The sequence below is a fragment of the Emys orbicularis genome, chromosome 1, assembly GCF_028017835.1.
Source record: "Emys orbicularis isolate rEmyOrb1 chromosome 1, rEmyOrb1.hap1, whole genome shotgun sequence".
Taxonomy (NCBI): domain Eukaryota; kingdom Metazoa; phylum Chordata; order Testudines; family Emydidae; genus Emys; species Emys orbicularis.
In genome coordinates, this window is record NC_088683.1 from 291,700,538 (window position 1) to 291,716,495 (window position 15,958).

Below are 15,958 nucleotides of genomic sequence, written 5' to 3' on the forward strand. Positions count from 1 at the left end.
TTGGTATCACACAAGGCCAGTTAATTTGAAATGCCTTTTTCGTTTCCGTTGACCAGCCAACTTGTCCTATCAGGCTTCAACATTCCTTGCTACTAAAACTTTGTTTTTCCTCTGTGCAGGTTTGGACTATTAAGCATTTTATGTAATTAGTTAGTGTTGTCAAGCCAACACAAAGCAATGGAATAGCTGGCTGGCTTGCAATAGTAGAAACAGAATAGTAAAATCTTGCATGCAGAGATGGGAGCAGAAGTTAAACCAAAAGACAAATCCCCTACTGTTGGCTCAGACTCAATTTGGCAAACCTGGAAGTTATAGAGAGAAAATGAAAAGCAGGGATGGATAGGACAAAGACAAAAGCGTAGCCATCAGTGCTTGGATGGTGGATCCTGTACGTGATATAGCATGTAGTAATGATAAATTGTTTCCTTCTGATTAGAAGTTCCTGAGTTTACTATAGCTTTCAGAGCCACACAAATTCAGAGAAATCATATAAAATGTGTTTGTACTGGATCAGCCTATACAAGATAGCAATTGTAGAAGTAAATCGATCTCTGTATCCCAGATGGTGAATTTGGTATGTAAATTTTCCAAAAGGTGATTAAAAGGTGGGATATGCATTTTCTAGTTAATAATAAATCAAAACAAATACATAAATATGTACTTCACAGAACTTAATTCCATCTCTTCTGTTTACTGAATTGCTTTTAATTCTCTGGGACTACTGTATACTGTTTTCAACTATTCTTGACAAAGAAATCTATCCTGAAGGCCTGTAGATTTTGTAACACTTGTAGCAATGGATTTAAAACACTTAGGGTCAGATTCTGGGTCCTTTCATGCTACTCCAGAAGCATAAATGTGCCACATTGGCCTCTGGAGGAATTTCCCTGATATAAGAGTGCAGGAACATTGGGTGTGTTGGGAAAAAGTACGCAATACTACATTACCCATCACATCACCAGCATAGGAGTGTGCTGGAGGTGGGACATGACATATTGGGGGCAGGAGGAGCAGAGTTACTGGACTGTTCTGCAATTCATGACAATGTCTCTCCTGCAAATGCCAGCAGTGCAGTTTTCGTGGATGCAAGGGGAAAGGATAGAGTTTGTTATGATATGTGAGGCTGACACAAAGTGACACTACTGCTCTTTCATTCATTTTCATCCCAAGTTGTTGTCTTCCAATAACGGAGATATTAATTCTGGACCAGATTGCGAACCACTTACTCACATGTGCAATACCAATAACTGCTGGGTAAACCTGTCCAGGAGAGAGAAATTAGAATAGCTTGTCAATAGGACTGCACCTGTGAATAACCATTTACCAAGGAGAGTACAGGGTGTACAGTTGAGCTTTCTGTGTTCTTCCTGGTCCTGCTGAAATGAATGAAAGCCTCCTGTGATACTGCTTTAATTCTCCCCATCCAACCATCACAAACCTTTGCTGGAGCTATGTTCTTGTCTTTGCTGGCATGTGCATTGCACCTATTTTACCAAAAGTGGCTACACCAAGCCTTTACAAAGCACTTCTTCTGAATTCCCCCCATTTACCACATCACCCACCTTCCTTGGTACCTGGCATTTTCTTTGAAAATGTCCTCCATTGTCTTATTTTTGCCACTGAATTCAATTATTGGAACTTCAAGGCAGTTGCTATTCTCGCAGATAATTATTTTGCGAGATGTAGCTTATACAGTGATTGCATCTGTAGTGCCTGACTACATAGACAAGAAAAAGGTGTCCTTTAATAGACCATAGAATTCATAATAGTCCTCAAGCCTCTTTTAAAACTGCCATCAATCGCGAAAATATTTCCTTCTCTTTTTTTAACTTATTTTTAATTAAACCAACTGCAGAGGAAAGTACATCTAAAGCACTTGCACAATCTCTGCATATATTTTGATTCCTGGTCTCTCTGGTTGCCTTAGACTGGTTAATAGGGCGAAAGTTTTACCTCCACCACACTCTGGAGAGTAAGTACAAGCTGGTCCTCCAACAAACCAAGGAGAACACTCAGCACAGGTGCTCCATCATTCCACTGCTCATTGAAAAGACCCATAGGCACAGTTACAGCTGCCATTGTGGTGATTTTTTTAAAGATTTAAATCAGTATCTTCAGTGGTGCCTCAGAAGCAACTTACCAACTGCCAAACATTTTTCTATCAAAAGCTCTGTCCTGCTGCACTCAAATAGCATTTCCTTGCACACTGTTATTAATTTATTTACTTTCTTCTTTTAGTGCATAGCTTTCTTCTTTTTTACAATTGATACACATCTTCCTTCTCTATTCTGAGAATTTTTTTTTCCATCCAGGAAGCTTCTCTTTTACACTTTAGCACCTGGGACACTGCAAGGGTACAAAAGCGCCAATAGTTTAGCCTGTTTCCACATGCTAAAAAATCCACAACCCTGAGCAACACAGTTATACCAACCTAACTCCCAATGTAGACAGCACTATATCAATGGGAGGTCTTCTCCCGTTGACATAGCTACCGCCTCTTGGGGAGATGAATTACCTGTGCTGACAGAAAAAGCTCTCCTGTTAGTGTACTAGCATCTTCACTGAAGCACTACAGTGCCACAGCTGCATGATTGCAATGTTTTTAGGTATAGACCTGTCCTCAGTTTGGACTATGTAAATACTACTCAGTGCATCGGAGTGGTGCTGAAGAGTAATGTAGATGCTTCCTCTTCCCAGAAGCCGAGCATGCTACCTTGGCAGTCCCCTAAGCCCACCTCTACCTGATCAGGACCAATATTATTCCTGATCCCTTATATGGTACCATTTTATGTGCTTTTTGGATCATTGACCCTGCCCATATTATAGCATCTTCTAATATGTGAGGGGCAACTTTTACAGATTCTAACTGCACCATAATTACATTTGATCATAGCAAAAACAAGATTGTAAAATACCAGCAAAAAAGCACCGTTGTTATTGTTTATCACCATTATAATAAACAAATCATTTTATCTTTGTCTCACTTATTTCCTTATCACTATGATTGTTTGGGACACACTTCATTAACATTGTGTTACCCAGTTTAACAAAGGGCATAAATGTGAATGAACACCAGGAGCCACTGTTATTAATACTGATGACTGTCACTCAGAATGCCTTCAGGTATTTTAAATAAGATATTTAATGGTGCCTTGATAGACATAAAAACCTAATTTCTAATTTGAATTATGGTTTTGTGAATTACTATATTGCAGAAGGAAGTGTCTCCACTCCATTGGCTTAAGGTATTTTAACTTTGCACTACTAATCTTACATAAAAAAACAGATTATTTTACACATCATTGCAACCTTTTTACCAGCCTAAATTGACTTCCTTTCAATGCTCCTTGCAGCTATCGTTTAAGAGTAATAATAGAGTAGGTTTAAAAGAGAATATCCCATCATACAGTGTCTATCTAGTAATTTTCCTCTTCTCGCTGTTGTATTTTTAGAAGGATTTTCATTTTCAATTGACTGTTTCAACTAAGAGAATTTAAACCTAAATCTCTATTGTTCGCCTTAGCCTTGATGACATGAAATTGGTGTTATTCATGATTCTGTTCAGCAACTCAGTCATGTTACAATATTTTTCTAACTCTAATGCATTTTAAGAGAGATTTCAGTACAAAGAGATTGAAAGTAGCAAAAAATAATAGGGGGGTGCCTGGGTGGAAGTCAAATGCAAAATCAATATACCAGATACTAACAGAGTGTTTGAACAGGAAAAGGGTAGTTTGCTCCAGAAAAAAAAATAGCAATAAACCAGAAGTGTGTGTTGCATGCATGAGTACATGTTGGCACAACTCTAGCATTTCTCTTGTCAGGACCAGACTGCCCATATGGTCCAGAGTTCTTCAAATGGAGGCACCTGCCTCACCCTTCCACTACTTCCACTCCTCAGCAAGCAGGTTCAGTCAGAGTCCCTCCTAGCTCTCAAGACACCACAAAGTGGAGGCAGCGAGGAAGGGGGCCAGGGCTCTGCTCCCTACTCACTGGGTAATGGAACTGACTGGATGTAGCTATGAGCAAGCTCCAGCTGTGTGCCAAGGGGCTCCAGTAAGAATACTGCCTACCTCAGATAGAATATCTCCCAGAGTTCGCCATGGAATGGTGCAACTCTGTAATGCTACCAATGTGGACAGGATCTAAGAGTATGACTTCACTGCAACTGGGAGATGTGATAGTCACTATGAGTAGACAGACTTGCGCTAACTTCACTTGACCTAGCAAGAGTCACCTCCTATCTACAGTGTAGACATTCCCCCAAAGGCACAGTTGAGCCTTTACTATGCTAAAAAAACACATCAATCCAATGGTGTGTGCAGCATTTATGATTATATTTTGAGTACTAAATGCTATGTACTTAGGGAAATATGCTTTTCCTTTGAAATATACAGACTGGATACATTTTTTGCACCATTAACTCAGGCAGCTGAATGTGCAATAACAAAGTGTAGGTGGTGTTTGTGCCTTCTGAGCATACTCAAAAGAAAGTGCAAATATGAAACAAGAGAACTGTGGCCCCAGAAATCTCTGCCTGGCATGAGAAATGTGTGCAGAGTGTGGCAAAGAAAATGCACCCAATAGATAGATAGCCAGAGAGGAAGGATGGTTTTGTGGCCAAGGGACTGGCTGGAACTCAGCAGATCTGCCTTCATGTACATAGATTTACCACAGAATTTCTGTGCTTGAGTTCCCTATCTGTAAAGTGATAGTCTGTGCTCACAAGGGTATTTGCAAACCACTCAGACAATATGATGTTCGTGGCCATACATAAGTAGACAGGCCAGTATCAAGAAATAATTCAGATTTGCAGCCAGAGACACAGGGAACAACAGAAGCTTTCCACAGATGTTTTTAGTTATGTTTTGTATTTTTTTCTTAGGTTGCTTCACACTGCGCCCCTTCCCTCCCCTCCCCTCCTCTCCCAATGACACTTCAGACTTCTTCTGGGTCCGGGCTGAGGGTGGAGTCACACATCACTTCACCCTGCTGTTTCTTTGGCTATGTTCTAATAATTCTGTCTATATATATATATATATATATATATATATATATATCATCAGCATCATGCTGCATTTTCAGTTGAAATCATCATTAAATGGGAGCCCTCATGGTCTCTTGTATGTTAGTGTATCTCAATGGATATTTTGAATTTTTTAATGCATTGTTAAATATTGCTTCATAAGATTCTTGCTTAGCTTGCACACTCTAGGTGAATTTTCAGTAGCCATCTAAGGAAATACAACAAATCACATCAGTATTACTTTCAATGTATATTCTCTCCTTTGAATGTACAAGTAAAGTCCATGTTAATGTGAGTTATGTATAAGCACTTAGTGAAAACTTGTCAGTATATGTCAGAAGATATTTTGTATATTTCTGGGGGGAAAGTGCATGATGTGTAATAAATCATGTCTGTGTTTCTTACAAGATTTTGATGGTTAATTTTAGTAACTGTTTGCAGTATGTTAGAACTTGGTTTTGAACTTCTCTTCTTTTTTCCACTTTAAAATATTGCACTTATGAAGAAAGGTGTCTGGGACTGCTTGAGCATGACTAAAATGTGGCAGCTGACTTCTTTGAGGCCATTTTTATTACTACACTGGGATAATCCATGGTAATTAGTTACTGGTATTTGCAACAATACAGTCCTGCATAAATCCAAGCTGCTAGCAGTATAACCAGATCTCTATGGGCAAAAGATGATGCTACCCTGTACCATATTTAAAACCACACTCATATTCTATTAACCACTTCAGTAAATCAGAAATTCCACCACTTATGAATTGCATTTTTGAATCTGCAGCCAAAAGTAGACGTACAAAATTAGTAGTGAAGATAAAATAGACCTGATTTTCAGTCTAGCTACCATTTTTGAAATGGCACCAATGTCACTAAGCAATTTCACTAGCTTATTGTGCCCACATAACATGCAGTTAGGCATCTCAATTATATGAATTTTCTCACAGTTGTCTGTGTCTGAAATTTGGGGGGTACAAAAAGAGATGTTAGGCTGTTAGTTTTTGTCTTTTGGTAGTTGCTCTTCAAATTCTTTTTTGGCCTGCCTAATGAAACTTTGGCAAGTCAAGTGTTGGAATTTATGCTCTTTTCTATTTTCCTCAGTAAAATTTTACATCTAATTTTTAAAGGATGCCTTTTTGCCTCTATCAACCTCTTTTACTCTGCTGTTTAGCCATGGTGACAACTTTTGGCCCTCTTGCTATTTATTTTTATTTGGGGTGTACATTTAATTTGAGCGTCTATTATGGTGTTTTTTAAAAGTTCCATGCAGCTTGCAGACATTTCACACTTGTGACTGTTTCTTTTAATTTCTGTTTAACTAGCTTCCTCATTTTTGTGTAGTTCCCCCTTTTGAAGTTAAATGCTACCGAGGTGGTCTTTTTTGGTATTTCCCTCTCCCACAGTCCCTGCCACCTCCAGGATGTCACATTTAATTACATTATGGTCACTATTATTGAGCAGTTCAGCTATATTAATCCTTTTGGGTTCCAGGACTAGCTGCTCCAGGAAGCAGTCACTAATTTTATTTAGAAATTTTAACTTTGCATCCTGTCCTGAGGTAACATGTACCCAGACAATATGGGATAATTGAAACCCCCTTTACTATTTTTGTTTTCTATTTTTAATTTTTTTCTAATCTCCCTGAGCATTTCACAATCACCCTCACCACTCTGGTCAGCTAGACAGTAGTATATTCCTGCTGCTGCACTCTTATTACTCATGGATGGAATTTATTTCCATAGAGATTTTATGGTAAGGTTTGATTCATTTAAGATGTTTATTATATTTGACTCTACTTTCTTTGTCATATAGTGCCAATCCTCCACCAGCATGACCTATTCTGTCATTCCTTTATATTTTGTACCCTGGTATTACTGTTTCCCATTGATTATTATCATTCCACTAAGTTTCTGGGATGTCTATTATATCAATATCCTCAATCAATACCAGACACTCAAATTCACCCATCTTAATATTTAGACTTGTATCATTTGTATACAAGCACTTATAAAATTTGTCAATATTTAGTTGTCTGCCTTCATGCGATGTAATTGGAAACACTGTAACTCATTTGAAATGTTTGAGGCTATGGTCATGCTTGTACTTTGACATACACCATGGGTGTGAACTAAAGGAGAAGAGTGCATTGTGTCTTTATCTAATGAATGGGTGTGAGAGTGTTCATTGCTTTACTGCTAGAATTCTAAAAATCTGGGCATATGTTTGTGGCTGGTGTGCTGTTCAACATCCATCACCACAGTACCATTCCTAAACACAAAGCTATTGGAATTTTTTCCACATAGTTACTTGGGTTGACCAAGACACAGACAGTTGCCAGTCTCCCTCTTAGGCCATGTCTACACTAGCACTTATGTCGGCAAAACTTTTGTCACTCAGGGGTGTGAAAAAACACACCCCTGAGTGACATAAGTTTTGCTGGCAAAAGCGCACGTGTGCACAGCGCTATATCGGCAGGAGATGCTCTCCCGCCAATATAGCTATTGTCACTCATTGAGCTGGTTTTATTATGTTGACAGGAGAGCTCTCTCCCATCGGCATAACGCGCTACATGAGCTCTCTCACATGAGTGTCAATGCAGCTGTGCCTCTGTAAGTGTAGGCATGGCCTTAGACAGGATGATGGCTCTGATATTGAGCTAAGCAACAGCATTGCAAAGGCTTAGTGTTGATATGTGAAATCACAGGATGCTCAGGTGACTAGAATCTAGCTATTTAAACATACGCAGTATGGCAGGGTACATTGGATATGGAGGTGGTTGAAATTTGGAATTTCTGGTTTGCAGGAAATTTCAACATTGCAAAAATTGTTGTTGACCTGAATTTGAATCAGAATAAATATTTTCCAAATTTCACATTAAATTGATTTAAATAAAAATGGTTTCAGAAATATTTCATTTCAAAATTCAAATATTTCTTTACAGAATTATAATATTTTATTTTGAATTTTATTTTTAATAATTTTTAAAATTATTTTTACACAATTTCATAACAGTGCATGCATACGATAACATAATAAAATAGTTGAAATATTTTGTTTTGTTTTATTTTTAAAATCATTAAGGACAACTGCTGTTTAGTATTGATTGAAACATTTTATCTTATTTTCTTAGTCAAAGCGGCTCCTGTTTGTGTTGTAACGAACCAGTTTGACACTTCCATTACAACACAAAGAGGAGACCCTTTGATCTAGAAAAGAAGATAAAATGTTTCAATCAGTTCTAAATAGCAGTACTAGTGGTCTTTAACCATTTTTCAGTTATAATAATGGAATAGAATAGAACAGTCTATTTCAACTATTATATTATGCTGTTATAATATGAAATGTCAGTAATAGTATAACATGCACTACCAGCATATGAAAAATAAAATAAAATGCATTAGAATTAAAAATGAAATATCAGAATTCTGAAATGAAATTTCAGAAATCCCCATAACAAAAAATGTCTAAAATGGATGTTTTCCATTTCATAATATATTTTTCAACAGGAATATTTATTGAAATTGATGTACTTTCCAAAATGTTTAGATTCAGATGAAAACAGCATTTTTCACTGACAAACGTTTTGATGAAAATTTCTGACAATCAAAATTATAAATTTACCAATGATTAATTATCAAGTATCAATTATTAATTATTGTTATTAACCATTATTATTGTTGTTGTTGTTGTTATTAGTAGTAGTAGTTTGAATATTGCACCTAGACATCCCAGATATGATCCAGGACTCCATTGTGCAAATACAAATTCCCAGCTGTTGCATGTAGAATTAGATATAGAAGGCCCCTCATCTGATGACCCAAATTTCCGTTTCTTCAAGATAAACATTGGGACAGACATGGCTATTTTCTGCAACATCCTTGGAAGACCTTATGGTATGATTTTATGTATTAAAGTGGGCTGGAACTACATACAATCCCCCAGCCCTGGGAGGTAGGGGGACATATGACAGATGGGAGACCTGGGAAGTGTAAAGGAAATCAAAAGAATATATTGAATTGTGCCAGGCAAGTATGGACTTTTGGGGATAATCAGTGTTAAGTGGATTTCCTGGGGAATTCCTGGGGAGTGGCTAATGAATATTCCACATGTCCATTTATGCAAACACTCAGCCTTTTGAAGCTATGTCCTGAGGAGAGGTCTATTGTCTGCTGGATACCTTTTACCGAAGGCCGAGATCAAAGGCCCAAGTTGTATAAAGAAACAGCTCTTCTGCTCAACCTTTGTTCTGGTTCTGGATGTACAATGGATGAACGTGTAACCACAGGGAAAACCCAGTTGTGGGTTTTGGAGGACTAAATCCTACCGGAGCAGTAGGTTGGAATTGGGGTGAGCACTTGTATGCTTTTTGGCATTTTTGTGGGTTCTTTTATTGTTTAAATATGTTTTTTTCTGCAGTGCTTTTGCCTTAAGAATAAATATGCTTGCTTAGAAGCTGCTCAGTGGTAATTTATAGCTGCTAGCAATGCACTGGTCATAGCCCTTGGAGAAAAAGCAAAGCACAGATGCTGGCCTTTTTATGTTGTATGGCTTGCTGGGGATATCACAGTGTAAAGCAGGAAGCTGTACAGCCTTAAAATCTCCTGTCAGGAGCAGAGAGACACTGGTTTCTTCCCAAGAGAGGTGATGGCTGAGACCCGGAAGCCTAAAGGGATGCCCTTGGTGGACCATGGAGAGGGAAAACAGGTGCAAATGCCCTGAAACTGTGGCACACATTACCTCCCCTTTGGTAGTAAATGCAAAGTAGGATGCGCTCCATTCATCATATGTATTTGGATTACCATGTAGCAGAGTTACTCTTTTTCATTTCCCCAGATTTCTACACTGAGACAATATTATGATTTGTTCAATATTTAAAAATAAAGATAAAATTTCAATGTACCTATTCAATTTGAATTATTGACTGATACAACTTTATAATTATATGTATTTGTATTTATTATAGTTACAAATTACTGCCTTTCTGATGGAGTTTATATGGAGCATTTGAGAGTTCTACTCTGTAAAAAGCCTTGACAATACAGTAAAGAAAAGTTCTGTCTAAAACACAAAACAGAACTATTGGGAGAAAATAAGATTAAGATTTAAATCCCTTCCTCTCTCCTCTCCAGGAGCTTTGTTTTATGGTTTATGAGTCCAGGACCAGAAGTGGAGTTCATGTTTGTTCCAGCCCTCATGGGGCACAGCAGAAGCCATGCCTTCTTTCTGGGCAATTATACATCCTTGTGATGTATAATATTTGTCAAAAACAAGAAATAATTTTGTCATGAAATGCTCATCAGAAAATCTCAGAAACCTTACATCTATGGGCACTTTGTGTTTTCATCACAGTTTCAAATTAATTAGTGAGATGACTTCAAAAGCTTTAATCTAGGCAATGGTATTAAGAAACATGCATTAGACATTTCCTGTTCTTGTGCCTACATTGCTTGGTTTAAAGCGTTCTTTTACATTCATCGAATACTATTGAGGGCCTTAATGCACAATATTGACAGAGTAATAAAAATAGCAAATTACATTTCTGGCTTTGTGCCAACTTCATTAAACTCCCAGTCATACCAAAAACAATATAGAGGACAAAACAAAAGCAGCTCTGCTCAGACTCAAACATGATCACTACTGAAATGCATTAAGTAGTAACCCTTGTGTTCCTGTTTCATTGAGCAACAACCTCAGAACATTGCAGCTTCAATTGTGTGAATATCCCTCACTTCCCTATTCCCAAGCGCATGTGAGTCAAGTTCTATTGGCAACAATCATTTTATATGAATTGGTGGCTTGAATGTTTACAATTCTGAAAGAAGTCAGGACATATTTTCCCATTCTGCTATACACCCAGAAGCTAGTACGGCTTTTAGTTGAGGCAGTGACCCATAAACCCCATTACAGGATTTCTTTATACTGAACCTGTTGTACATGACAAACCAAGCAACTGCAAGTACTGTGTTTGACTTATTCCATCTAAAGAGCACTCTAAGTACCAGAATATTAGAGCAACCAAAAAAAAAAAAATCTTTCAAATGGTTCACTTTAAAACAGAACAATACATCAGAACAGGATAACTTTTAGAGGCAACATTTAGGCATCATTAATGACTTTAATGCAGATGTATTCATACAGTAATGGCTATAACTATTATGCGACAAAACAAAAATAATATTTAATAGATATAAAACACAAGAGAAACAACCAGTGTGGTATTAAAACTTTACACACACAAGTGATAAAACTGCAGACTGTAGATATGTCATCTGGTTATAAAAATATGCGTCCTTTAATATTCCTCGTCCACATGCAATTATTTCTTTTATTTCACATGAACTATGCTTAAATAAGGTGAACAAACTGCCCTAAGTTAAGTGTTCTTTGCAGTGTTGTTGTAGCCATGTTGGACCCAGGATATAAGAGACAAGGTGGGTATGATAATATCTTTTATTGGACCAAAGTTGGTGAACGATATAAGCTTTTCATCTACACACTATTTAGCTGTGACACTCTGATTAGCTTTCCCGGACCTGAAGAAGACTCTGTGTAGCTTCAAAGCTTGTCTCATTCACCAACAGAAGTTGGTCCAATGAAAAATATTACCTCACCCACCTTGACTCTAAGTAAAGTGTTCCAAGCAAAAGATTGGCACTTGAAATTTAACTCATGCCAGGTCAGATTGGTGTGTTTTGTGAATGTAGTTTATTAATTGTATCAAACAGTGTTTTAAAAAGTTTAAAAATGCATTTTTCTTTTTTTTGCCTTAAATATTCTCTCTTTTGTGGATTATCACTGAGGAGAAAGGTGAATGAAAAGAGGATGGTTAATTGGCTCATTAAAAGGGAGATTCTGTTCCACGTCTAAGGGCCAGCATGAAAAACAGACAAGATGAAGAGAAGAATAGACAAGGAGAGGTCAGGAGGGATGTCTATGTTGAATGGAGTGTAGAGGACCAAAAGGAGAGTAGGGACAAAAGAGTGTAGAGGTGTAAGTAGGAGCAGAGCTGCATGTAACTTAGAAGTTGAGGAAAAGATTAAAGTTCATACAAGAGAGAAGCTGGAGCCAAATTCAACAACAGTAGTCACATGGGCTTGAGCAGTTGGAAATGAAGATGTTTTTTTACTGGCAATATTTTGGAAGTGAACAAGGTGAGAAAAAGGAAGAAGGGGTTGTTATAACAGAGATGAGAAATACCCCTAGCAACAGGAATGGAGAAGAAAGGATGTTTTATAGAAAAAAACTGTAAAAGGAAAAAATGCTACAGGAAGTTGCATAGCATAATGGTGGAGTAAAAAGGAGCATGAGGAGTTGAAGATGACTGTGAAACTGTAGTCCTAGGAGAGGGGGAGGAAGAGGAAGAGCAGAAGGACAATGGCACATAATTCACTATGATTTGAAAAATTCAGGCAGTTACAACTTTTGGGTGGGGGGATCACTAACTCTTAAAACAATGCAATTTTCATAGTAAATACAAATAAAACAGGAGAAACCCCTCCTATCAGCCTTGACCTAAATGCCAACAATAGAGCTAGTTGAAGATATTGGAATGACAAATGATAAACAAAAGTGGTGATTACAGTATTAATAAATATTTTCCAGAAAACCTATTTTCAGATATTTTGAACATTGTTTGCAATTTTCCCACTTCCCTCTCCACCATTCTTTGACCAGCTCTAGTTCACTAGGTTAATCTATAGCTAGGACACTACCCAGTTCATGGTCCATTTTGGTCAATTTCACGGTCGTAGGATTTTAAAAATCATAAATTTTTAAAAATCATAAATAAAATGATTTCAGCTATTTAACTCTGAAATATCACACTATTGTAATTGTAGGGATCCTGACCTAAAAAGTAATTGTGGGCGGGGTCACAAGGTTATTGTAAGGTGGGTTGCGGTACTGCTACCCTTACTTCTGCAGTGCTGCTGGCGGCAGCGCTGCCTTCACAACTGGGCAGCTGAAGAGTGGGAGCTGCTGGATGGGAGCCCAGCTCTGAAGTAAGAGCTGCCGCCAGCAGCAGTGCAGAAATAAGGACTGCACGATATGGTATTGCCACCTTTACTTCTGCGCTGCTGCCTGCATACTTGGGCCCTCTGTCAGCAGCCACCATGCTCCGGCCGCCCAGCTCTGAAGGCATAGCTGCCACCAGCAGCAGTGTAGAAGTAAGGATGGCATGGTATGGTATTGCCACCCTTACTTCTACACTGCTGCTGGTGGGGTGCCGCCTCCAGCCAACAGCTGCTGTTCTCAAGCCACCCAAATCTGAGGGCAGTGCAGAAGTAAAGGTGGCAATACCATGACCCCCCTAAAATAGCCTTGCAAGCCCCCTGAAATTCCCTTTTGGGTCAAGGCCCCCAATTTGAGAAATGCTTGTCTTCCCCATGAAATCTGTATAGAATAGGGTAAAAGCACACAAAAGACCAGATTTCACGGGGGGGAGCCAGATTTTATGGTCCGCGACATGTTTTTCATCACCCTGAATTTCGTAGGATCCTAGCTATAGCCCATTACCTGAGCATCTCCCTCCAGAGATGAAAGAGAAGCAAGGATATGGATATCAGAGGTATATCTGAGGAATATTGACTCTGTTTGGAGGGAGGGGTTATGGAAGGTTGGAAAATATCACTTATTATTGCTTAGCAATCTGTAAGATATTTTGTTTGCTTTATTGAGAATTCATTTTTGTAATTCTTACACATTCTCACTAGTGTTTGCACTAGGAGTTATTATATGTCCTGTATGGTTAATTTATTCCTTGGAGAATTGGGTACACTATACTGTATGCAGAAATAGTTCTCAGGGGCACTGTGACATCCATAGTGACAGCTGGAGGTACTGTGAGACAAACACTCCTAATTAATTAGATCACATCATATTACCAGAGCACAGATGTGGCCATGAAAAAGTTAGTGTCACCACTTCAACTGAAAGACACATTGGATAGCATAACCTAGTAGAAGGGGTTACTTTGTATAGAACATATGCTGAATTTTTATTTTCCTGAGAGACTAGCTTCTGAGCTAACATTTTAGGCTAGGACTCAGTCCAGAGTGTGTTTCCACCCATTTATGAAAACATACTTCTTCCACAAAGCACCACACAGAAATATAACCTTCAGCCTGCAAGTCATATGTATCTTTACTGTAGTTTCTGTGTGTGATTTGGATTGAGATCTCCTTGGTGAAGGGAACATATCTGTATGGCACAAGGTATGCTGTGGCAGAAATAAAATGGTCAAATACTTGTACATCAGAGGTAATGGGGGGTAAAGAGCTGGGTGAGATATTTAATTATGATCCCACTCACAATGTTAAACTGGCCACTACAATATGGGTCAGGAAAGAATTTGCCCCCAGGCCACATTAGCAAGTGTTCTTTCCATTCCTCCGGAATTTTGAAGAGGGCTCAGCCACAGACGTTGCCTGAAATGATGGACATAAAAACAGCAAGTATGCTCCTAATCGCCTAACTGCATGGGCTTGGAATGAAAACATTGCTGAGCTGATTGGTGAATTGATTTTGTCATTTACTGTGGTTTCCAGCAAACATCTCATCGATTTGATAGATGGAGCTGACGCATATTATAACTATGAACTCTGTCTTGGAGGTTTATCTTCAGTACAGTTTTATTCCACAGCTTTACTGTTCCAGAAAGAAATAATGATGCATCACCTCAAAAAAGAGTGGCAGTGTCTTCTTGGTGGCCATACAGCTATACAGCCTGATAGGCAGTGTGGTCCATTGTGGTGCAGAGCTGTGAGTATGACCAAATGACCAATTAGACCATTTGTTGGACCACTTAGCCCAAATGAGCAATTAGACCATGCAATTCTGAAAATATAGGCCATTAATGAACATCACAAGGCTCTTGTGAGGTAGGTAAGTATTGTTATTCTGGATGGGTGAACTGAGGCACGGAGACTTAATGCATCCTCTGTGGAAGGATTTCATGTTGACAGAATGAGTCAGTAATAGAACATGGAAAACTTTGTGATGGCTAATTCTCAAAACATCTGGTCCTGATTTATTCTTAAGAAGTTAGCTATAAAAAGCAGATTGGCCTGGAAGTTCTGCTTGCCATAGCTATAGGTTTTGGCTCAACTCAGAAGAACTAGCACCAGTAGATTAAGATAAGAACTTTGGCCTTATCTACAGCCCTTTCTGGACCTTTGCAAATGTAACCCTTCTGCCCATCTGAGTTGGCAGCAACAAGGACCGGGTTCAGTATCTAGGGGTTCCGTTTCAATATCACAATGCAAAACCGGCTCAAGCTCCACCCAGTGACCTGGGACAATTACATACCACCACCCCCCGGGCACCTCTAAGAGGCAATACTTCCCCTCTCGCAAGCACGAAATCTGAGTGTAGCAAAATCCTTTTAATAAAGGAGGGAAACAATGCGGCATTATGTTGGGGAAACACCATAAACAGGATTTATAACACAGACCATGAGCAAAAGACACCAAGTAAGATTGGCAGTTTACTTTTTCCCTCAGGGTCTTAAGTCCAGCAACCCAAAAGAAATCACCCAAAGTCCCAAAAGTCCAACACCCCAAAAGTCTTTTGAGTCCAGCAACCCAAAAATCACCCAAAAGTCCAACAACCCAAAGTCTCTGTCCCTGGTCGGTGCAGCCCAGAAGTTCAAAAGTTTATCTGCAGAGTTTTACCTCCCAGCCTGGGTGGAATGCCCCCCTCCCCCGCAGCGGTGTTAAGGGGCACCTTACATGGTCCAAGGCCGACTGCTCCGCCTCTCCGTGGGGTTCTGCTGCAGCCTTCACCGTGAGCCGCTCCGCCAGCCACTCCACTCCGCTCCACCAGCCATCCTGTGAGCCGCTCCAGCTGTCCCGCCAACTGTGCCGCTCTGCCAGCTGCTCTGCTCCACCAGCCGTCCCGTGAGCCGCTCCAGCTATCCCGCCAACTGTGCCGCCCC